Genomic DNA, 25,585 nt, shown 5'->3' with positions numbered 1-25,585 from the left:
AATCTGTAATCTCCGTTCATGGACCTGTTATTAATCTAGGTTTCCGTAAGTGGAAAGATGTACGGTGCGAAATTAAATGTACACAGATTACTGTAGAATAATTACTGTAGGCTGAACGCTCATCGTTACCTCCAGGCAGTGATAACATTAAGCGGCCAGGCTTTCAATCAGTTCATTGATCTTTATTACACATTGGGCCTACATATAAATAAATTGAATGATTTCCTTCTAGGTTGTATCAAACGAATTATCACACACAATAAAGATTCGTGGAGATCTGAACTGTAGGCAAAATAACTAAAGAACTTCGCAGCTCTTTCCATATGATCAAGATTATTTAATATCTCGATTAAACAAGCCACTAAACCACGTAAGACAAACGACAAAATCATTCTCAGAGAAATATAGCACCCTGTTTGGATCTATCATATTAAATCAATGTCAGAATCATCATCTTTGGTCTTTGTTCACAGCTTCACTGAATTTCTCTTCCCTTTCTTACTTTAATTCACAGCCTTGGAGTCCCGAAGGGGACAGTGGAACATGGTATAGCACAAAAGAAATGACAGCAGCATGGCAGCACAGCATATAAAACTATCCAGCACTATTTTAGTGGTTCTTCAACAATTCAGTGGTGCTAGGACTGCTCCTACTAAATTTATTTATTTTTTCAACAAAATTTTTCAACATATATAAGCCAATTCTAGCGTAATTTATCCCGAAGCTTTGAACAATGTAATACTTTATGTCAGTTTTTGTTTTTATCTATATTACATTATATCCCATACGACAAACATATTCTGAAGGGGCAGTGAAATGAAAACGGTGCAGGTAGAAAAAGCGAAAGTAAACAGTTTATTTCTTCAAAAGTAGTTGCCATAACTGTTAATACATTTATCCCGCCGAGAGACAAGACTGTCAATGCCTCCATGGAAAAATATTTGCGGTCGCCTATGGAAGCGTGATTGTACCCAGGCATGCGCCTATTCGTCCGAAGCAAATCGATGGATACGAACGTTTTTCTTAAAGGCTCCAGAAATATAGAAATCCCATCTGGAGAGATTGGGACTGCATGGAGGCCGCGAAGGGCTTTCTAGCGAAACTTCTGCGCCGTAGTCGAAACAGCCTTGGAAATTTGTTCCGACAACGCTGCAGAAGTTTCGCTAAGAAGCTCTTATGCATCGTCAATACAGTCCCGATGCCTCCTCAATCATTTTCCATAGTTTTGAAGCCCTGAAGAAAGATATTCGTGGCCGATGATTTGCTTCGGACGAAGAGGTGAAGACCTGGGTACAATCATGGTTGCGTAGGGAACCGCAAACATTTTTCCCGTGAAGGCATTGACCGTCTTGTCTGTTTGTGAGACAAATGTATTAACAGTTATGGCGAATACTTTTGAAATCATAGACAGGTTTACTTAATTTTTTCCATCTGTCTCGTTTTCATTTGACAGCCCCATATAGATTTCTCTAGCAATATTTCGATACACCGCTCGTATTTTTAGAGAAGGACATGCCCATATTTACTACAATAAAGATCATGATAGTCATTAGTCTACGTATTGGATAATGAAAATATTCTCATAAGTTAATAGTAGCGTCTTGTTCCAATGAAGAAAGAGTAATATTGATGTCGTCGCGAATAAATATTTAGCCAGGGTAGAAACGTGGCCACCGAAAGATAATTATCTGAATCTTTGAAAGAAAATATGTGTTGCCATACTACAGAGATTGCACCATTTGCTGCTCCCGTTGCAGATTTTTTTCAGGTGACGGCTGAGTGTGGCCGACTAGCTGCCTCGGGGAAGCGGGTAATCCCAGTACAATGGCAACTCTTTCTCTCGTCCGCTCGCAGCCTAATGCTATTGATCAAATCCTAATCCGCGCCTTGCGATAACCAATGGAGCGAGAACACACAGCCACCGTAAGGTGCGATTTTCTGGTACAGTGTTCTTGAGGCCCTAATAAGCTTATCCGACAGCAGATGTTCGGCGCGCCTGCGGCCGTTCCTTCGGGACGTCGCAGCTTGCGCGTTGCGTCTTGGCTCTCACAGAAGAGAATGTTGCGGGGCCAAATCACAAAATGTTAGCGTTGCTCGGCTTTCAGTTTACGGCTGAACGGTGGCGCTTAACCCTCCGGTGCAGCTCGCGGTTTAGATGGGCAGCTGGTATGGATGGAAAAGAGTAGCGCCACGGACAATTCGCATCGGTATCTTTAGGTTTTCTGCTTCCACTGTTGCGACCGATCTGTTAGGCTGTTTTAGCGTAGGCGCATAATGGTTCTTTTGCGTGCGTAATGGTGAGGCACGTTTCCGTTTGAATGTTGTTGTTCCTGGGATTTTCTGAGCAAACTAAATGCTCACTGGATAGACAAGTTCTGTAATTTATGCACTCTACTAAATATAATAACACGAGTCTCCTTACTTAGTTAACTTACAAAAATGGTTCAAATGGCTCTGAGTACTATGGGACTTAACATCTGAGGTCATCAGTCCCATAGAACTTAGAACTACTTAAACCTAACTAACCTAAGGACAGCACACACATCCATGCCCGAAGCAGGATTCGAACCTGCGACCATAGCAGTCGCGCGGTTCCAGACTGAAGCGCCTAGAACCGCTAGGCCACCGCGGCCGGCAGTTATCTTACACTCAGGGATGTTGCGCTATATAATGTGTTTCATAATTCCTACTTCAGGCGTCTAGGTGTTGTAGAGGGGACTTGGCTGATAAAGTTTTGATAAGTAACCCAAGTCCGGGAATGTACACTTTGGACGTAAAATAAGTTTCAAGAACGGATCACTTTCAAATCTCCCGCTTAACGGTATGCACACAGCAGCGAGCTCTGATCTGTGTGCTCTACTGGAGCTGTTCCACGTGGTGACCCTACTGTTCATTGCGCGAGATGAATCTGAGACTCGAGCTTTCATACACACGGCCCACAAACAATGATGTACGTCCCCGGACCACCACAGGCAATCTTTCTAGTTGCGAAAGTGCCAGTTTCTCGCAATAGTCGGACGAAAATGGTACGTGATGGACTGAGGCGATTCGTGAAGCATTCTCCGTATATTCGTTGTACAGTTCTACCATTATGTGCCGCACCGAGTGACGAAAGATTTAAAAGTGGTCTGTTCTTCAAACTAATTTCACGAGGAATGTTCAATACGTAACGCAACACATTTTTTTCTTCAAAATGCCAGTTTTATTCCGGATTCCAAAACATTATATTGTTTCCTATTCTTTTGGCTACAAATCCCTATTTTTCGTCATAATCTCCGTTGAATGCGGCGGCCTTAACCTCCTTCGTGGGAGGGCCTGTGTGCCCGCACTCAACTTGTCGACGTCGGAGCCAACAACTTGTTGCATCAATAACCTCCCCATCATCCACATATTGCTTCCCGTGGAGTGCACTGCTCATTGGGCCAAACAGATAGAAGTCGGAAGGTGTGAGATCTGTGCTGTAGGCTGGATGAGGAAGAACAGTCCAATGACGTTTTGTGAGCTCCTCTCTGATACGCAGACTTGTGAGGCCTTGCGTTGTCATGGAGAAGGTCGTTTGCATTTTTGTGGTGACGAACACGTCGAAGTCGTTTCTTCAATATCCTGAGGGTAGTGGGCACACACCTTAGAGTATCCCATCTTGTGGACGAGTGTGTCAGCGCTACCAACAAACACTTCCAATTTTGCAGTGATCACCTCGAATGGGAGGGTCCACACGTTCCAGCACTGCAGGAGTCACAGCCGTGTGCGACCGGTCGGCACGCGGGAGATCGGACAGGTTTGTGCAACCTTATTGCGATGACTACAGACGCCAGCCACACGACTCACCGTGCTTCTGTTCACGGCTAGGTCTCCGTAGACATTGTGTGGGTGCCTATGAATAACTGCGATGCTCTGGCTTTCCGCCAAAAGAAACTCAATAACAGCTCTCTGCTTGGAATGCACCTCCGTCACAGACGCCATTTTGAAGGCTACGTATTGCGCCGCCACCTATGGGAACTTATCGAAACGATACGGGCTGAAGAGGGAGTATTCCATGATGTCCCAAAAGAAATTCCACATTTTTTCAACCGAAATTGGCCTAAGAAAAAAAGTGTGCTGCATTACTTATTGAACGCCCCTCGTATATCCAAACAGACCATTTTCGGCCATGGGTTCCTTATCGAATTTTATCTACTACGTCCCCTCTGAAACCCACAGAAACGTGAATACGATTTATGAAAACCCAGTATACTATATTTGTACGGTACTGATTCACGGAAATCTCGTAAATTTTGAATCGAAATATACTGACGAGGGTCAAAATCCTGCTCCTGTCGAATACTAGTTCAGCGCTTTAATCACTGCGCCACCTCGCAAGACGACAAAATTGCAAAAATTTCCACAATTCATTATGGAATAATCTAGCTTTCGCGTAGCTAAGTTCATTCAGCGGTAATATCATAGTTCTCTACGTGGCGTTAAGCAAAGTAGAACAACTTCGAGTTCTCGTGTGATGTTCTTCAGCCACAGTACACAACTGGAACTTCTGAGCTTCTTATTTAACAATTTATTATGCTCAGCATTCCGTAATTCATAATCAAGCAGCTTGCCCATACCCGTATCAAGACTCCTCATTAATTTCAAGATTACTGTTTGGTGCTTCTAGGTCCACTTCTATAGGAATGTTATTTTTTTTTCTTTTAGTTAGGAAGCTTCAGCGTATTTCCCATGATATCTGTCTTAAGTATATAACAATTTCGCATAACTGAATGGTTCATTTGTATGCCACTTCTGTATCGCTAAGCTACCCCAGTTATCAAACCGTGAAAAGGGGACCTACAGTTTAACATGCAATCCGAACCAAGCGTCTTTTTTGACGAAACTTCACATCACTGATGAAACAGCAAAAACGACTGCAAGCATACTTCGGTCTGGGATGTCGATAGAGCATCGCCAACTACAATACCAATGTTACGCGGCGATCAGCGAGTGAACGATCGATTGAACTACAGTGGGATAGTATTCGTGATCATTTGTCCTGCCTCTTCTTACAAGGGTCTGGATTGTGAATGGACAATGCGACGGGTACGTACTATCGTTCACTGTCTCTTGTATCTTGGAACACGGCCTTAACCCTACAAAAACGTAATCTTGTGCCACTAAATAAAATGTTCATATGATCAACTTTGCTATTTGGGGGACAAAATAACTGATGATGGCCGAAGTAGGGAGAATATAAAATTAGACTGGTAACGGCAAGACAAGCATTTCTGAAGAAGAGAAATTTGTTAACATCGAATATAGATTTAAGTGTTAGTAAGTCTTTTCTGAAGGTATTTGTCTGGAGTGCAGACATGTATGGAAGTGACATATGGACGATAAACAGTTTAGACAAAAAGATAATAGAAGCTGTCGAAATGTAGTGCTACAGAAGAATGTTGAAGATTAGATTGGTCGATCACGTAATTAACGAGGAGGTACAGAAAAGAATTGGAGAGAAAAGTAATTTGCGGCACAACCTGACCAAAAGAAGGGATCGGTTGATAGGACACATTCTGAGACATCACAGTATCACAAATGTGTGGGAGGTAAAAATCGTTGAGGGAGACCAGTAAGCAGATTCAGAAAGATGTGGTTGAGTAGTTAATGAGAAACGAAGAGGCTCGCACAGGATAGAGTTCCATGGAAAACTGCATCAAACTAGTCTTCGGACTGAGGACCACAAAACAATAATTTACGCATAGGAACGTTGCACCATTTTGTGCGATCCATATTTATGCGTTCGAACCAAAATCATTCAGATGTATAATATGTCAGAACTAAAATGTTCTTGATGAAAGTCGAAAATTGAACACTGGTTACAATTTTGAAAAAGAGAAGAATTTAAGTAGCCTCATGGAACAGTAAATAGAAATAAAATGTTTAATACGTAGTTAACGTGGATAGCTGAGGTGCTACACGAGTGCTTAAATTTTCATGGAAGCATGGCGGTCGTCAACCTCCTCTGAGCACTTCAGTCCCAGTTAGAGAAGTTGCTATACCGAATTTTTATCAGTCTTAATTCTCCGCATCCTGACATCACTGTAGCAGCAGCAAAATACGCAGTAAGGAAAATTTGTCATTTATTCCACAGTCACTAGCTACATTGCGGTTCAAATAAATTGGTTCCAGGGAAGCTCTGTTACACGTCAGGACTAGCGCAAAGAATTAAGTACGCTCTAAGCTCTTTAAGGTAATTCTGTTCTCACAAAAATAGATTTAGGCACTCAGAAGACATGGTAAAAAGGTGAGCGAGAGCAACTGCGTGCGGTAGATGGTAGGAAGTAGCAGAGGGAAGCGCAGCGTGGACCTGTTGACATCAGGTACGTGCGCTACAAACACGCCAGATTCGATATGGTGGTCACGCGGCTGAGAGATAAACAACCTGACCCCCCACCAAACACAGGCCACATTCATATTCAGATCCCTGGACGTGGAGGCTCACAGCCGCCGTACGTCGACCCGTTTGCACCAGCTTCTCCGGAGATATTTTTCAAGTTGAGTACCTGAACGTATTCTTTTCTCTGTACTTCAAGCTGCCCTCTACAGATACGAGAAGAGAACTAGGAAGTACGAAAAAACCCAAGGATGTCAGCAAGTTTTCGGAGGCGCCATCCTTAGAATTCTCGGGACCTCTTTCAAGCAGCAGATGATTTATAGCACACGTTTCAGTTCGGAACCGGCTTTTAGTATAGCCGACGCATTACATCACTGTAAGAAAACTTCCGTTCATCGGCGTATAGGTCATATTAAAGTACTGTCACTAATACTTCGCAGAGAAGTAAAGTGCGTTATGCCAACTTCAAAAGCAAAATAAGTACACTGAAGATATGTGTGTAAAAACTACACTATGTGATCAAAGGCATTCGTACACCCCCAACAACATACGTGTTTCATATTAGGTGCATTGTGCTGCCACCTACTGCCAGGTACTCCATATCAGCGACGTCAGTAGTCATTAGATATTGTGAGCGAGCAGAGTGGGACGCTCCGCGGAACTCACGGACTCTGAACGTGGGCAGGTGTTAGGTATCACTTGTGTCATACGTCTGTATGCGAGATTTCCACACTCCTAAACATCCCTAGGTCCACTGTTTTCGATGTGGTAGTGAAGTGGAAACGTGAAGGGACACGTACAGCACAAAATCGTACACGCTGACCTCGTCTGTTGACTGACAGTTGAAGAGGGTCGTAATGTGGAATAGACAGACATCTATCTAGACTATCACACAGGAATTCCAGACTGCATCAGGGTCCACTGCAAGTACTATGACAGTTAGGCGGGAGGTGAGAAAACTTGGATTTCATGGTCGAGCTGCTACTCATAAGCCACACATCGCGCAGGTAAATGCCAAACGACGCCTCGCTTGGTGTAAGGCGCGTGAACATTGGACTGGAAAAACGTTGTGTGGAGTTACGAATCATGGTACACAATGTGGCGATCCCGTGGCAGAGTGTGGGCATTGCGAAAGCCCAGTGAACGTCTTTTTCCAGCGTGTGTAGTACCACCAGTAAAATTCGGAGGCGGTAGTGTTACCATGTGGTCGTGTTTTTCATGGAGGGGGCTTACATCCGTAGTTGTTTTGCGTGACACTATCACAGCACAGGCCTACATTGATGTTTTAAGCACCTTCTTGCTTCCCACTGTTGAAGACCAATTCCGGGGTGGCGATTGCATCTTTCAACACAATCGAGCACCTGTTTATAATGCAAGGCCTGTGGCGGACTGATTACACGACGAATTCCCTGTAATGGACTGGCCTGCCCAGAGTCCTGACCTGAATCCTACAGAACACCTTTGGGATGTTTTGGAACGCCGATTTCGTGCCAGGCCTCACTGACCGACATCGAGACCTCTCCTCAGTGCAGCACTCAGTGAAGAATGGGCTGCCATTCCCCAAGAAACCTTCCAGCACCTGACTGAACGTATGCCTGGAGAGTGGAAGCTGTCATCAAGGCTAAGGGTGGCCCAACACCATGCCGAATCCTAGCATTACCGATGGAGGGCGCCACGTACTTGTTAGTCATTTTCTGCCAGGTGTCCGGATACTTTTGATTACATAGTGTATGTATAATCAAATGAGTGTTATGAATCACACGCGAGATTTAGCCTGAATAGGGGGTGTGGGAAAAGGAGTGAAAACCTGTAAACATCGTGACTTAAATGGAGGAAGGATGAACAAAAAAAAAAAAAAAAATAGGCTCTAAGCACTATGGGACTCAACATCTGAGGTCATTAATCCCCTAGAACTTAGAACTACTTAAACCTAACTAACCTAAGGACATCACACATATCCATGCTCAAGGCAGGATTCGAACCTGCGACTGTAGCAGTCGCGCGGTTCCGGACTGAAGCACAGAAGGTTACAATGCAGTTGGTACCGAAATCGTTAGAGGGAACAGTAACTCAGTTGGATAAATATGGAGGAAGAAATCGAAAAGTCATACTGATCAAGCGTGATGCTGCAGTACTATCAATTTGTGGAATCCATATCAGTCGGGATCATGTGAATACAAAAAGAAGGGCAGCACGAATAGTCACAGTCATGTATGACCTAGGAAAATGTGACACAAACTCTGAGAAATATGAGCTGGTAAGCACTTGAGCAACAATAGAAAATATCCTGTAAAACCATACTTGGGAGGATGTGTGCAAGCAGGCGCTCCTTAAATGCTCCTTCCATCAATACGTGGTATAATAAAAGGTACTCTCTTCCTATTATCTTAGAGTGAATCGCAAACTATAAATATAGATAGTCTATTTAAAGAAACCATCCCAGTATTTGTCTAAAGTCGTTAGGTGAAACCACGGAAAATCCAAAGTGATGTGGTGGAATTAAACCCCGGTTCTCCCTAATCCATTTCTCACGCCTTAACCACTGAGCCACGCCTCTCGGTTGTAAATAGCCAGAAACTGCATTCCTACCAACTTTGGACTGCTGGTTTTCATAAAAACTGACGTAATATTAAAGGTGAGTACCGCTCTTAACTTTCAAGTAAGCTTACGTTCCCAGAAGTTAAATCCTCATGCTTGCCTAGTAAATTCTGATGCCTCTGGCTGCCACTACAGGCCCAGACAATCTGATTCATATTTCTCACTTCCTCAGTGTTGTTCCGGACGAAATATCACTCTTTGGTATAGTGGTGGGTTCTCAGCTTTGCTCCTCGATGGGGCCGAGGTGACACTTCAGCACACAAAATATCAGCTCACTTTATTAGGACTTAAACAAGATGAAATACATAACTCTGTAAAAATCCATTTTCACAGGAATATCACGAGTATTCATAATGTCACCCTGCATTAATGTATCAATTGTTACAGACAAGATACTAGTCTCTTCTTACGGAGTACAATTGAGTATAAACATAAACGCAGATTTCTGTCCAATGCAACTCTCGCACTGCTGCCTCAGTGGAGAGACGTTGCTGTCGACTTCGACGATGATGGCTGACTGGACTGCGCAGCACTGCGCTCTGCCAGAAATAAGCAAGCTGACGCTGTGGCGTCTGGAAAACCTTCTGAGCGTGTCTACGCCATCGCCTCTCATTTGCCGTTGCTTCAGGCAGCGACTATGTTTATTTAAGGTTCCTTCGCGAGGTACCAACCTTGAACTGTCTCTTCGCTCTTCGGACGACACCAATCTCGGAAAAGCTACAGCAAGTGTAATTTGGATCCAGTGACAGCCGAACTATCTCCAGTTATATTATTCTGTGCCACAATGACACCGGAGACGTGAATTATTTGTCATGACTCTGACGGTGTTTCGGCTTCGATGTGTCGAAGGAAGACTAGACAGAATTTAATGCATCTCAGGTGACATACTAATTGGTAATGATCAGTGCCTTCTATTATGTCATATAAGCTTCAACTACAATGGAACGGAGCTGTCTACACTATTCTAAGTTTTCTTCTCGCACTGTGTATGTGTATTACACTTTCACTATTCTAAGATATCATCATCAGTTTCGCACTTCTTTTAGCGTCACTTTAAATTATTCATTGTGTCACGTTGTCACCTATCCGAATGATGTTTTTTTATTAGTTTCTTTCCATCTTTAAAAGCTTCCGAACAATATGTCGGAGTGGTTAAGGCATTAGACTGGCATTCTTGAGGATCGGGACCCAACTCCCCATCCAGATAAATTTCATTAATCACTTCCGGAATGGTTCCTTACGTACATCATGGCCCCTTCCTTTCATCTTCCTTGTCTAACCGAGATAGCGCTTGGCCTCTAATGACCTCGCTGGCGATGTGATGATAAATTCTAACCTTCCTTCCTCAATAGGTTCGTATACTTACGACACACAACATTTAAAACTTCACACAACACTATAAATGAATAGTATCCTATTACTACAATATAAACTAGTCTCAACTGCAATCACAAATAGTTGGGTGTAACAAATGGTTCAAACGGCTCTAAGCACTATGGGACTTAACATCTGAGGTCACCAGTCCCCTATAACTTAGAACTACTTAAACCTAACTAACCTAAAGACATCACACACATCCATGCCCGAGGCAGGATTCGAACCTTCGACCGTAGCGGTCGCGCTGTTGAAGACTGAAGCGCCTAGAACCGCTCGGCCTCTCCGACCGGCTTTGGGTGTAACAGTTTGTAGGGGTGTGAAACTCAATGTTCACATAGGCTTTGTCGTATGTAAAGCAGGTGGCAGACTTCGCTTCATTGGAAGGGTACTGGGAAGATGCAGTCAAGCTATAAAAGAGAATGCTTACAAAACACTCGCACAATCCATCCTAAAATATCGCTCAGATGAGTGGGATCCGTACAAAATCGGACTGTCAAGAAATACTGAACATATAAACGAAGAGCAGCACGTATGGTCACAGGTTTGTCTGAGCCAGGGGAGAGCATCGCGAAGATGCTGAGAAACCTGACTTGGCTGACGCTTCAAGAGAAACCGCAACTATCCCGCGACGTCTATTTAAACAATTTCATGAACCAGCATTAAGTAAAGAATCTGGAAGTGTACTAAAACCCACTATGTATGGAACCCGTGGCGATCGTGACGATAAGTTTAGACTAATGACTACGCACAAAGGGGCATTTCCACTCTTTCTTCCCATGCTCCACTCACGAATCGAAAGGGCTGAAGCCTTAAAAACTGCAAAACGGGAAGTACTCTGTACTTTACGATGCCTTGCATGGTATAGACATACTGGACACATTTTAGAAAAGTGTGGTTCATCTGTAAATATGTAATAAACTAGTGCGGTCTATTCTTGAGTACTGTTCGAGTGTTTGGGGTTTCCACCACGTCGTATTAAAGGACGACATCGAAATAATTTAGTGTCCTAAAGATATTTACCGGTAGATTCGATCAACACGCAAGTGTTACAGAGATGCTTCGTGAACTCAAATGGGAATCCCTGGAGGGAAGACTATGTTCCTTTAGCGGTACACTATTGAGAAAATTTATAGAAACACCGGTATTTGAAGGTGACTGGAGGACGATTCTACTGCCTCCAATATACATTTCGCATAAGGATAACAAAGCTGAGATAAGAGAAATTAGGGTTCGTACGCAGGCATACAAACAGTCCTTTTCCCCTCGCTCAATTTGCCAGGAGAACAGGAGAGGAACTGACTTGTAATTGTGTTGGTAAACTCCGCCACGCACCATACGGTGGCACCTGAGGGTAGATGTGCTACTACACGATAATAGCTTCACTATCTAGACATAATACTAATTGTATTTATTTCGAGGAAGGAGTTGTCACGTGCTTCTGACCGGAAGTCTTACTAAACTTTGCACTGCTCTTTAAGGACACTTCATACCTCGTCAAAATATCACAACTTCAAATTAATTGTAGTAAGGCATAACATCGTAATAATTACCACGAGACCCGTGCTAGCCGACACTCGAACGTGTGTAAGATCATGTGCAGACAGGTAGTATAAACGGAGAGTAAACTGACCGATGAGTTCACAGAGTCTTGTAAGAGCGCCAAAATAAATTTACGTCTACCTTCCAATCTTCTGTTCATTGTGTAATGATATCTTAAGTATACAAGGTATTTCTCGTAAGAATCTTCTGGAGTCTTTTCTCTGGTGTTTAGGCAGATATTTGTATTTATTTTATTACATTTTATGTTTTTGCAACACGCAGCTGGAGTCAGCCAAACAACAATTTCGTCTACCACACCTTTCATGCAACGCCCAGCATTGGTCGGAGGCGCCGATTTATTCCCCACTACAGAAAAATTAAGAAGAATTTTACGGGCCCATTCGCTAGAGTGATATTCATTTTATCGATGTGTATTAACAGGGATAGTAAAATCTGCAGGATAACCAGTAGCCTAGCAGCTACAGCACCTCCCTGCACTGACTCCTACCGCTAAGCAGAAGCGCTGTTCAGTCGTTGTTGGAGTACTGATTGTTCTTGGTATTTTGCTGTTCCTGTTAATACATATCGATAAAACGAATAACGTACTAGACTAATTTGGAACCGCTCTATCTAATGGGCACATAAAATGCCACTTTGAAAGTCATTTTGTTTGTAATGGGAAACAGACAAAGTCTTTCCGTCCTAGCTGGGCATCGTATGAAAGACGTGATAATCAGAATTCGTTTGAGCTGACTCCAGCTGTAGGTGGCAAATACGAAATTGCAAATATCTGCCGAAACACCAGAGAAAATGAGCCTGACGACCCACAGGTGACCCTTGGTATAGAGACTACTGTTCCTGTTTCCAAAATATGTAGATGTCTATTCAGTGATGGTCACTATGTTGACATTATGTAAACGTGGAGTTCTGTGCTGTAGGAGAACGACTGCAACTCAAGAACACGGCGCTCAGACTGACGAATGGTTTATGTCACTACGTAAAAATATAGTCGTATTTCTCTGTTCTTCTAATGAGAAACCAACTTCAATTTAACTCTTTGACTATCAACACTTTTTTTCGGAGTGAAACACGTCAATGTATATTAATTTCAGTTAATGTCATAGTCGGAACAACACGAAAAAAATCTCCTGCTGTATCGTATTCGGCCGTGGGGAGAGTTGATGCATACAGTGTTAGTTTGGCGTACCAGGAAGTTATAATTAAAGTGCAATTACTCACGGAGGTGAAACTCGTTAGATATTCTAATGTATTAATGCGGAACCGATTTACAATGGAAAAAAATTAGTTCCAATTTTGACCACCATGTGCAATCTGGCGCTGTACAGCATCTCGTCGACGTCTCCGGTTGAACAAATCGTGTAAGCGGCTGTTAATAATAATAAAATCAACATTTTGCCTTTCTCACTTGTTTGGCATTTTCTGTCCACATCCCGTTTCTAATCCATTATATTGGAAACATTTCTATAAGTCTTTCTTGCATTCACGGCGCCAGATTTGTAGCTGTTGGCCAAAACTGAAACTAACTTTTTTCCAGCCTAAACTTGTTCCGCATTAACACATTAGAAAATCTACCAAGTTTCGCTGCTATACAATAATTACACCCATAACTGAAACTCTGTGGGTAGCTGTACTTTAATTACAACCATTCAGCACTGCTGGGTTTCAGAAAACGTCTGTTCTAAAACTACAAGACATACAAAAAACAGTGACACATCAGTGGATAGACCATATCTGCAAGTTTGTAATTCGCAATAAAGGCGCACAATATGGATACCGCTTGTGGTGCGGTAAACGTCAGTAAGTGAGTGCAATCCATATACGAATTTTCCAGTTAGGTGCGACAGCAGCTTGCTTTGCAAATGTGTTCACTGGGTTGCCTATCTGCAGGGGAGAACTAATTCAATACGACAATACGGAGCAAAGGGTTAGAACTGGTTAGCACCGTACGAGCATGTCTTTGCTACTTTCACGTACTATAAGGATGTGTAGCATTTCCCAAGAGCTCATAAAAGTAACGTGAGAACCCACTGTCTTTCGCCAGAGAAACCATTTATTTTTTGGCGTTATAAAATGTGGCAACTGGAACCACCACGTAAGCGATAATTTGAAGTGAACCGGGCTGCAACATCGATGAAACCACACCGTTAAATTTTGTTTCCTAGCTGAAGAGCAATATGGGGAAGCCGCAGACGGGCTCGCATCTTCTGGTTCACGTCGCGAGGGAGAAAAAAAGACGTAATGAAGGCGGTTAGCCAAGCTGTTTGCCTCGCGTACTTTCTTCCCCTTTTATTGACAGTAACGCTCACATAGATTCCGCGGTAAACTGCGATGCGCGGCCACATACTGGCAGCCATTCCGTTAAAACCAATGGTGTCAATACAGCACCCGGGGAGGACGCCCTCAGCACGGGGAGCAAGTGCCTACTTGAATTTAAAATTTCATGAGGGCGAAAGATCAGCGGCTCTCCGAATGTTTGCACATCTCATGTAAGATAATAGCGGGCCAGAGCATAACCCTTACGTGGGCGGTCTTCCGTTTTCCGTCCATGGCGAATCCAGTTCGACAAATGTGCGAGCGGAATTTACCGATGCTAGGTCCTGTGCACTCCACCGTCAGATCTGAATTTTTCAACACTATAACCACACAATCAGAAGAGGAAGCGTTCACGACCTGCTCATTAAAACCTCTCTTCGTAGTCTCTGCAATTCTTGAAGCGGAGAAAGACTTTCAAAGTATTCTTACAGCTGTTTTCTCGAATAACTACAGTATTGTGATGCAGAATATTTATAACGTACTGCAGCAATCAGCCACAATTTTTTTCTCGAATAACTACAGTATTGTGATGCAGAATGTTTATAACGTACAGCAGCAATCAGCCACAATTTGATTTTTGTTTATACTATCGCTAAAGTATAGTTAACGGTTTTGAATTTACAAATTCATCGTCAGACGGCTTGCATGCCACTATCAAAAAAATGGTACGGTGATTTACAGGTGAGTTGCTGTGAAATGTCCGCCCGCTACATTCGTTTTTAGCGGATTTCTACAACAAATAACAACTACGTTGTTTTTTATGTTTTTTCACATTCCCTCACAGTGTTCTTGATTACTAGTGACGTTCGATGAGATATAACACGAATTATGGAGGAGCATCACACGTTCTGACTGACTTGTTCCAAGCGAAAACAAATAGAGAGTACTTGCTTACTTTTACAAGCTGGTGTGTTTTGATAAAACTATGCAAACTATTGACGATGAATATGTTAATTCGAAACCAAAATCAATTTGCGGTTCGTTATTACTGTTCGCTATAAAGAGTCTACAAAATACAATGCTCTAGGATAGTGCATAATTTCCCTATCACATCTTCACTAACTAGAATAAGCAACGAATATGGTCATCATATTATCATGATTCCAAAAACAAACGTTTTCGTGTTTTTACTCTTTTATACTTACTGATAGCCAGATATGACTTCATTGTTCAAGCTTGGAAGAGTGAAAAATAGTTTCTTTTACAGAACACTTGTTATAGTGCTTTTATTTTACAGAAAAATCCACCAACAACCATGCAGGTGGCACCCAGTGACGTAGTCTCTGAGACAGAACGACGTGTTGCAATGTTTAAATCAAAGTCCTTGTTTTCAGAAGGTGTAGGAACTAAATCCTAGTCTCAACTCCGTGATGTAGGTATCCAGTGGATTTTCTGAATTCACTAAATCACTTTAGGTAAATTCCAGCATGACTCCTTCAAAGGGATACACCTAACTTATACCCATCTCATTCTCCGATTAATTCAATGTTCCTCCTCTAAAGTTCTCGACTTTCTTAATCTTATACATTTTGGCAATGATAATTTCTCTGCTGTGTGTGACGGACCTGATAATTTAAAAACAGTTTTCCGTGCTACTTACTAATTAGTAGTGAAATTTAAACCATAGATTTCAACAGCATACTACCATCCACAGGTGCCTTACTAATGCCTGCGTGTAATATCTAAGACCGTCGATTTTCAAACATGTTCTACCTATGGGAATCACATGGGAATGGGAATGGGAATCACATTACAGAAACAGAATCACATTACAGACACATCCGAGAACAATGTATCCTTAGTTATGTGTAATGTGTGTTTTAACATACTTTCAATGTATATGCTACCTTCACCGTAAGATATATCACACAAGAAAAGTGGGATACCATTGTTGAATGTATGGCAAACTATCTAACATTTCGTCTTACTTGCACTTTGGACCATCTTTCAATAGATTTCTCTTACACAATTTCTCAGAAACAGGCACTTTTTGTAAGCATGACACTTCAGTGCTGATTACTTAAAAGTAATGACGTAGTTCATAAACAAAAACTAAACAAACCAGCGCCAGAGTAAAAGTAATAACTTTCTCTAATCGTCCTGACGAGCCAGCGGTGACGCAAGGGAAGTAATAAGTAAAGCAGAGAGTACGCACGTACAAAACCGTAGGCATACTTGTGCTTAGTTTCAGTTTTATACATCAGCGTCATACAGAACCCATCATCAGAGCTGGGTAATACTCTGCCTCATTTCTTCTGCATTCAAAAATCCATAACTGGAAACCGCTCTTAACTGGGTTACTAACAGTCACACCCAGTCTACGAACATTTCTGATCAGTGCTGACGAAACGCAGAAAAACATATGCGCGATGTCTACGCTGCACCTCACCTAATAACTAAAACTTTCTGTCTTCTGAATGAGCGTACAGTTCTCGAACAACGAAGTCCATCATTTTTTAATATCTGGTTGGCCTAAAACTGCATTTACTCTCTACTTTGTTTATTGCTATCTTGCTTCAGCTTTACGAAAGAGAGAGAGAGAGAGGGAGAGAGAGTGAGAGAGAGAGAGAGAGAGAGAGAGAGAGAGAGAGAGAGTGAACAGTTTCAAAGGAACAATTAGCGAATTCGTCTGAGATAATTTAAGGAAACAAGGAAAATGGTTACTTGAAATGTCGGGCTCGAATTAGACCCACAGCAATCGAAAGGAATTGAATGATGGTCCAGTACAAAACAAGATTGAACGCTACATGTTTCTTATCTTCAAACAATGAAGTTCGAAACGTGCATCTACATTACCCCATGATTCTCAGGTAGTGAAGACTTTAAACTTATCTCTGAGTTTCATCTTATGCAGAGCTCTGACTATTAATTTAATAAATATGAAGCCGCTTTAAATAAGAATGAGTACTCCATCTTACTTAAGTCGCATAAGATATACTGTGAACATTTAACTGTACACATAAATACATCCTTTTCTTCACTCTAGCTTACTACTTGCCTTGGGAAATAATTACGTACTATGTTATGCTGTGACGTCTACTGCCTTTCTCATGCGCCGGAAGAGCTGAATTAAGCCTGCCAAGGCATCTGTTAGGAGCATTGCTTCTATTCTGTTCACTATTTCGACGGTGTTCAGCTTCCTCCAGCTGATTTTTTAGTAACCTTAACGGACGAGTCTAAGATGCCACGTCTTGGTGGGGGCAGTTGCTTATCTTCCGAAGAAGGGTGCGTAGGCCCGTGAATGAAACAGTGGCCTCCAGACGATGTAAGTAAACAAACTCAGCAATTCAACTCCAGTATCGTTAATGAATGGGGGAATCGGTCGCTTGTTCCCTCTCTGGAATCGCCGTCACGCTGATAAGATACCACAGGCAAGTTCACTTCCGATAATGGATATTCTTCGTCCCTACAGGTTCCCTGCGTTAGATCTTTATAGTAATCACCGCCAATGGAAGTGGAAGTGGAAGTAGCTCCCGGAGATAAAAGGAAGAGAGCAATCAGGGTTTGTGGCTCCCGCCTCGTTTAATTATGCTACAGTATTACTCAGTCCAGCTCGTTAGATACAAAAAATTTCTACAGATATTGTTAAAAGCGTACAGTATTTGTCTTCACGGTTATGCTCTGATTATGTGCGTGTGCAGTTCTCCCTGCAACGTTTCACTCGTTTTTCTGGAAGTAGACTTGAAAATGAATTGCGAATATGTAGCAACCGAGTAATGCATGCGTAACAACTGCTATGCAGGATCCACCATTCAGTACTAGAAGGTCCTAAGAATAGATGCGAGGGACAGAAACGATGTGAAATAATCCGAATTGTACCACTATTATAGAATCTAATGAAAAAAAGATTTGGTTACTACTCATTATTCTCAAGCTTTTATTTACATTAACTGACGTTTTCATTTTTAAAAACCTGAAACAGAAGTCATAAAACGCTTGATATTTGTATTTTTGCTGCAGGTACAGGTGAAAGTAAATACTGCACGTTAATGTGACATAGTTGTCTATGATTAAAAGAATATGGAAAAATTCTTATGGCATACGTAAACTCTTGCGCGAAAGCACAAAAGTACTGTTGCAATTAGCTATTTAAGATTGGTGGGAAATGGAAGTAATTAAAAAACCGAGAAATTAGTTTTTTTTAATTTATTTATTCCATTAGTTATCTCCGCTCTCGCTCTCATCCGATCAGACAAGTAACATGCCACATCAAGTGTACGTAACGACTAAAGAGAAGGAAAAAGGGGAAACAGAAGACCACAGGGAGAAAATTGTAGATGTCTTAGTACAAGAGGTGGAATTCGTACTACACACAGGCACTCAGGAATAGATTGAGATTCTGCTACCGTAACTTCAGGGGCTATGACTTAGGTTTAGTTTTGGATTGGTGAAACGTGTAGCTCCTCTGGTGTTAAGAAGGTTTCACTAGGCTACTGTACAGGGCATAGAAGAATGTACGTAACTCCAAATCGCTGCCTTTCCAAAATCTTTCTCGTGTAGAGTTAGCGAAAGATAACTATTTCTGTGGCTCCAAATGAACAGTTACCTCTCCTACCTTACAGTTACAGTCCTTAAATGAATTTCTTTGAAATACTGAAATACGCCACAAATCTTCGAATAATTGCCGATTAAGTTCCACGTGCGTGTAATTAATAGTTTAGTGTGGAGTAAATGGAGCTATAAAAACCCTCCGATCTCTCTCTTCAGGTCGACTTGATGAGGATTCCAGCAATCTCCCAAAATGGTTTGCACGAGGCTTATGTGTGGCATCCTTCGCGGATCCACTAATTTTACTCACAATTCAACCAATACAACCGTGTCTTACCTTCACAGTTACCGCCATATATTTTTGTTTCGCTCAATTTCAGGAACCTCATATCATTTTCCTCTACGAGATTAACCAATGTAAAATCTGCAAAGACTAATCGATGGTGGAACTGAGTATTTTATCTCGTATACATGTCACCTTCCAATTATCGACATTTAAACTGTGAACCCATTCACTACATAGTACGAAATTCTCCCATCATCTATCAACGATATTTACCCGTAAAAAACAGCAGCATCATCGGCACCATCTGAAAGTGTTTTTCAATCTGTAACATAAGATGTTTATTTAAATTATATGAATGCGTGGCGTCTTCTGTTCTTTCGGACATGTCCGAAAGCACAGACACCATGCGGAATCCGCAGCTGTCATACATCTTATGTAAACTGAAGGTGAAGGGGAGAAAATGAAGGAACAGTCCAGTCACATTAATGTGACCACCATCTACATTCGACATGGTGTTAGCTGCATCGGGCCTTCATGGAGAATCAGCGGCGACGAGTGAAAAAGCGGACATGGATTCGAAGTCGGGATCTACTGCGCCACACAGACACAGTTTGAGCGCTCGATACTTTGGATTCTGCAGGAGGTCGAACGTTTGAGTAAATCAGGAGTAGACTTAAGGAGCTGGACGTCCACGAATCATCACCGAGCGTGAATCTCGGAGACCTGCCGGCTCTGTAAATCACGAAAGGTGGCGATCATAGCAGTTCTGGCGACACAACACAATGCTTGTGCAGGCAGAAATGTTTCGGAATACACCATCGCACACACGTTGTTGAAGATAGGGCTCCTCCGCAGACTAACCCATGTTCCTCTGTTGGCATAACAACCTCGTATGTGTGTGTGTGTGTGTGTGTGTGTGTGTGTGTGTGTGTGTGTGTGTGTGTGTGAATTCCTAAGGGACCAAACTATTGAGGTCATCGGTCCCTAGACTTAACACTGGTTAATCTAAATTAAACTAAATTATGCTAAGAACAACACACATGCCCTTGTCCGAGGGAGGACTCGAATCTCCGGCGGGACGACCTTATCGATTACGGTTACAGAGGACACAGGATCATTGATCTTCGACCGTGGATCGATGGATACGTGTTTGCCTGGTCGGATGAATCACGTGTCTCGTTACATCTATTGGTTGGTCGTGTCCAGACACATCACCTTCTAGGCCAACGGCTGCTCCATCGTTAACCGCGCAACGGATGCAGATCAATGCGGCCACTAATTTACTAAGGCGGATTTTCCCCTGGACTTCCATGGGACCTGTGGCGGTAATCGATGGCACCGTGACAGCTGTGAAGAACGCAAACATTATTGCGGACCGCCTGCATCCCCTCTTGCTTAACATGTTCCCCGGCGGCGATGGCGTGTTTCAGTAGAATAACCGCCCGTATCAGACGGCCATAAGCGCGCTGAAGTGCTTTGAGAAGCGTAATAGTGAACTCACGTTGATGTCTTGGCCACCAAATTTGCCTGGTCTGAAAACGATGGAACATATTTGGGACCCGATCGGCTGCCGCCTCCGCTACCGTAATATACGGGAATTGCGTGACGCATACGTAGACAATCTGGTTAAACAAACCTCCAGAAACTAACCAACATGTTGAATCTATGTCAAGCAGAATCGCTGCTGTCTTGCACTCCAAAGGTGGACCACCACGCTGTGGGTCACAGTGTTTTGACTCAACAGTGTATTCCACTCTCAGTACATGTGATTACATTGGACTTCGAGGAGGCGAATGACGCGTGGGAAGAATGATTGTCGGCAAGCCTCTGTATTGGCTCTAAATAGTTGAACTTTCGCATCGTGATCCTTTCGCGAGATGTTTGTGGGAGGAAGTAGTATGTTTCCTAACTATTCCCGGCAGTACTCTCTCGAAATTTCAATAATAAACCTCTTCGTGATGCAGAACGCCTCTCTTGTACCGTATGCCACTGGAGTTTGAGACCATTTCTGTAACGCTCTTGTGCCGACTAAACGTTTCCGTGACGTAACGTGCTGCTCTTCGTTGGATGTTTTCTATCTCTTCTAGCAGTCTTGGTTTTTCACCAAGCATGGCGAAAAGCGAGACATTCTAGCGACCATATGGGCCACCCATATGGTCGCTAGAATGACTCACTTTTCTCCCTGCTCGGGTTAGAGCCTCACGTACCCGCAACGTCACCAGGCTACATTCAGTCCCACGCTGGGCAGTGGCCATAATGGTTTGGCTGATCAGTGTATGTCTGAAACGAGAGTTCTTCTGAAATCTATACTGGTTAACTGAAAAAAAACCTGTTTGTAAAGCAACGTTATTCCAGTTTGGAATATATTTCATGATCCTGCAATAGTCGACGATCAAGAATATTGGTCATAAATTTTCTCTGTTAGCCTATTCGCTGAGTGAGACAATCGGAAACTATACTCCAAATGCACAGTCCAGTCACATTAATGTGACCACCATCTACATTCGACATCAACGTGCAATAACCACTAACAGATGGCAGGTGGCAGCACTAACAATGCAGGGCATATATATAAAGTGTGTTTCGCTGGGGTGGGAGAGGGGAGAGGATGCGAACAAAAAGTGCAGTCGCTGTCGTAATGTGGTTCAAAAATGGTTCAAATGGCTCTAAGCACTATGAGACTTAACAGCTGAGGTCATCAGTCCCCTAAACTTAGAACTACTTAAACCTAACTAACCTAAGGACATCACACACAGCCGGCCGCGGTGGTCTAGCGGTTCTCGGTGCTCAGTCTGGAACCGCGCGACTGCTACGGTCGCACGTTCGAATCCTGTCTCGGGCATGGATGTGTGTGATGTCCTTAGGTTAGTTAGGTTTAAGTAGTTCTAAGTTCTAGGGGAGTGATGACCACAGATGTTAAGTCCCATAGTGCTCAGAGCCATTTGAACCATCACACACATCCATGCCCGAGGCAGGATTCGAACCTGAAACCGTAGCAGCCTCGTGGTTCACGACTGAAGCGCCTAGAACCGCTCGGTCACTGCGGCCGGCTCGTAATCTGGAAACGGAGCGATTTATTTGAGGTCCAAAAGAAAATCATCATTTGCTTTCGAGTAAGGGTTGGAAAAATTTCCGAAAAGGCTGTGTTTGTTAACTGCTCGCGTGCTGCCTTGGTTAAAGTACACCGTGCATGGTAAAATGAAGCTATCCAAAACCAGCGGCGAGGTAGCTGTGTGTACCACTGGTCATAGAGGACAGAGGTGAACGGTGTCTGCGAAATGTTTACTAGCGAATAGACGTGCAACTGTTGAGCAACTGGCAGTCCAGTTGAACTAAGGGACTACCAACAGTGTCTCCTCAACGACTGTTCAGCGAACATTGCTGCGTATGGGCCTCCGCAACAGGTACCTGGTTCATTCACCCATGCTGACTGCTGGAATCTGCAAGCCAATACCTCAAGTGGACGTCCACTTAGTGGCGACAGTTGATCTTTTCAGATGAATCACATTTTATGCTTCATCGGACGGTTGGCCACTGGAGTGTACGGCGTGAAACGTCTAGAAGCAAACACCGTGCAACAATCGTCGGAAGGCTCCAGGAGGGACGGCATTCCCTCGGTGATCTCGTCGTTTTGGAAGGCACAATGGATCGGCGCAGGTATGCATCTATACTTGGAGACCATGTCCACCCCCAGATGCAGTTTGTTTTTTCCTCGGCATGGTGTCATCTACCACACTGCTTGCTGTGCACGTGCGTGGTTCGAAGAGCACCAGAATGAGTTTACTGTACCCCCTTGACCACCAAATTCCCTAGATTTAAACTAAATCGAGAATCTATGGGCTCACCTCGCTCGAGCAGTTCATGCCATGGATTCTCAACCGAGAAATCTAGTGCAGCCGGCCACGGCTCTCAAAACTGCCTGGTTCCACATCTTTGTCAAATATGTTCAAATGTGCGTGAAATCTAATGGGACTCAACTGCTAAGGTCATCAGTCCCTAAGCTTACACACTACTTAACCTAAATTATCCTAAGGACAAACACACACACCCACGCCCGAGGGAGGACTCGAACCTCCGCCGTGACCAGCCGCACAGCCCATGACTGTAGCGCCTTAGACCGCTCGGCTAACCACATCTCTGTCGATACATTTCAGAACCTCACTGACTCTCTTCCTGCATGCCTTGCAACGGTCCGCGCTGCAGAAGGTGGTTATTCAGGCTTTTGACAGCTGGGCATATTAGTGTGACTGGACAGTTTAAGACGATAATTATATAACGAAAGTAAGTTGAGAGACCAAAAGTTAAGGCCATTCTTGTCTGACTAGAAGACGCCTTAATGTTTCGGGAGACGTTGCACTTGGCGCGAGTGCACCTGTCTGTGCGCAGGTGTGTAATGTAATCGGCAACACGTCGCAAGTTAACCCAATTTGAATGTAGGATGATCATGGGCTATAACATATCGGTAATTACACAGGAATTCGAATTTCCCAGGTTGCAGTGTCTAGTGGGGGAAGGGGGGGGGATGGCCTTTAATACAGCTGAGACAAATACACGCATAAACTGCCGCTCGAACGAACAGATGCCACGTCGCCTGCATAGTGCCAAACGTCTACATCTACACGACTGCTCTGCAGCTCACACTTAAGTGCCTTGCAGATGGTTCGTCCAACTTCTTTCACACTGTTTCTCTACTGTTGCACTCCCCATCAACGCGCGGGAAGAACGAACAGTTAAATTTTTCCGTGCGAGCTCTGATTACGCTTATTTTATTACGATGATCATTTCTCCCTTAGTAAGTGGGCGCCAATACAATATTTGCGCTTTTGGAGGAGAAAGTTGGTGATTGGAATATCGTGAACGGTGCAATCGAGTATCTACTGTGCCACAGACCGCCGCCAATTTGAATTTTTAGTGTCAGAAACCCGTTTCTACCAGGACTGTACGATGTCGAATTGAATGCACCATATAGGCTTCAAAAGACAACTACAGCCTTGTTTGACAGAGCATTTCCATGTCTTTTGGCCAATAATTTGAAAATGGAACAATAAATGCATCAATGTCTCTCACTGTACTCTTTTTCCAACGGTGGTGGCTTTCCAACTAGGTGATGCTCTCCTTCAGTAACACACAACACACGTTGGAGCTCGTGCGGCAGTCAGGCGATGGTAGCGTAGCCGAGTCAGGTCTGTTTAGAAACACGGCCGTAATCTACTCACTCGCTTCGAGATGCTGCCCTATCGCACATCTGCAACTGTCGCACCTGCCCATTTGTAATATTCAAACCGGAACACGTCTTCAGGGACCGTATTTCAGCAGATAAGTGCCTAGACGCAGAAAACGTAATAAATTTGGCGGCCCGAGAAGCGAAGCGTAAACGAATATGGGGAGGCTGATGGGTTAGCAAGTGGTCCGGACACGCGGAGATGCCCGGCATAGCGGGGTGACAAACTCCGGGATTAATACGAGCCGCACGCGCAGCTACACGCGGCTGCCGGAATGCGCGCCGCCATATTCTGCGAGCGCCTTTCCTTTCTGTTTCTTTTCTTGCGCCACCGCGGCCTGCCTTTAAACGCCCGCGTCGTTTCTCAAATCTAAAAAGTAATTTGATACAGGTGAATGAATAATAAGATCTTTTTAGTCGTGGGCCACAAAGGGAAAAAAGGATGAGCTACACGAAAATCCCCTATCCAGATTTTGACAAGAACACTGCACTTCGCGTTGCAATATTTCACTAACTCATTTCCGCACAACTGGCTACTCGCGACCAGGAAGCAGAATACGTATTCTTAATACGTTCTGTCCCAGCACGTGTCTCCCCACGAGAGATGAGTGGGTGGAGAAGCTCAAGCGATGTGGATTCTGAATACTGACAAGAGGCATTAAATTATTTGCACACGGTTCTATTTAGCATTAATTAAAATTAATTTCCTGCATTGATACACAGGTTGAGTTTGCTAAATGGGAACAAACTGCAGGAAATGTTCCCTGTATGATAAGGAGCAAACAAGTCCATATGGACGTATGGCTGCACATGCGTTCCAAAGGAGAAACACCCACCTGAAGGTGGAGATAAAAGATCTATGATAGTATGCCGAGCGGTTCTAGGCGCTTCAGTCTGGAACCGCGGGACCGCTACGGTCGCAGGTTCGAATCCTGCCACGGGCATGGATGTGTGTGATGTCCTTAGGTTAGTTAGATTTAAGTAGTTCTAAGTTCTAGGGGACTGATGACCTCAGAACTTAAGTCCCATAGTGATAAGAGCCAGTTGAACCACTATGATAGAACACATAGGTACCAATGACTGAAAGTACACATGAGGAGACACCAGCCAAGCGGGAATTTTACTTCTGTTCTAATGTTTTACCTCCACACTCAAGAGGGCGGCGAGTTGTAGAACGGTCACGTTCGAGAGGCGTTCAATTGGCAAATTTCGACTGGAAAAATCCGGAATTTGTTGTGGGACATCGTGGAATATTCACACTTCAGCACCTACAGATTAATGAAGTTTCGACTGGTGCTGGCGCTATACGTAGACTTCAAAATGGCGTCTGTAGTGGAGGTGCGTTCCAAACAGAGAGCTGTCATTGAGCTTCTTTTGGCGGAAA

General features: G+C 43.5%; 1 protein-coding gene across 1 annotated transcript in view; it reads right to left on the bottom strand.

Annotated features, from left to right (window-relative positions):
• Positions 1-25,585, bottom strand: part of LOC124722403 — a 439,721-nt gene that overhangs the window by 25,134 nt on the left and 389,002 nt on the right. The window lies entirely within an intron of this gene.

Source organism: Schistocerca piceifrons, chromosome X (genome assembly GCF_021461385.2).
Source record: "Schistocerca piceifrons isolate TAMUIC-IGC-003096 chromosome X, iqSchPice1.1, whole genome shotgun sequence".
Lineage (NCBI taxonomy): Eukaryota > Metazoa > Arthropoda > Insecta > Orthoptera > Acrididae > Schistocerca > Schistocerca piceifrons.
The sequence above is the reverse complement of the archived record's forward strand: the minus strand, read 5'-3'. Positions and strand labels throughout refer to the sequence as shown.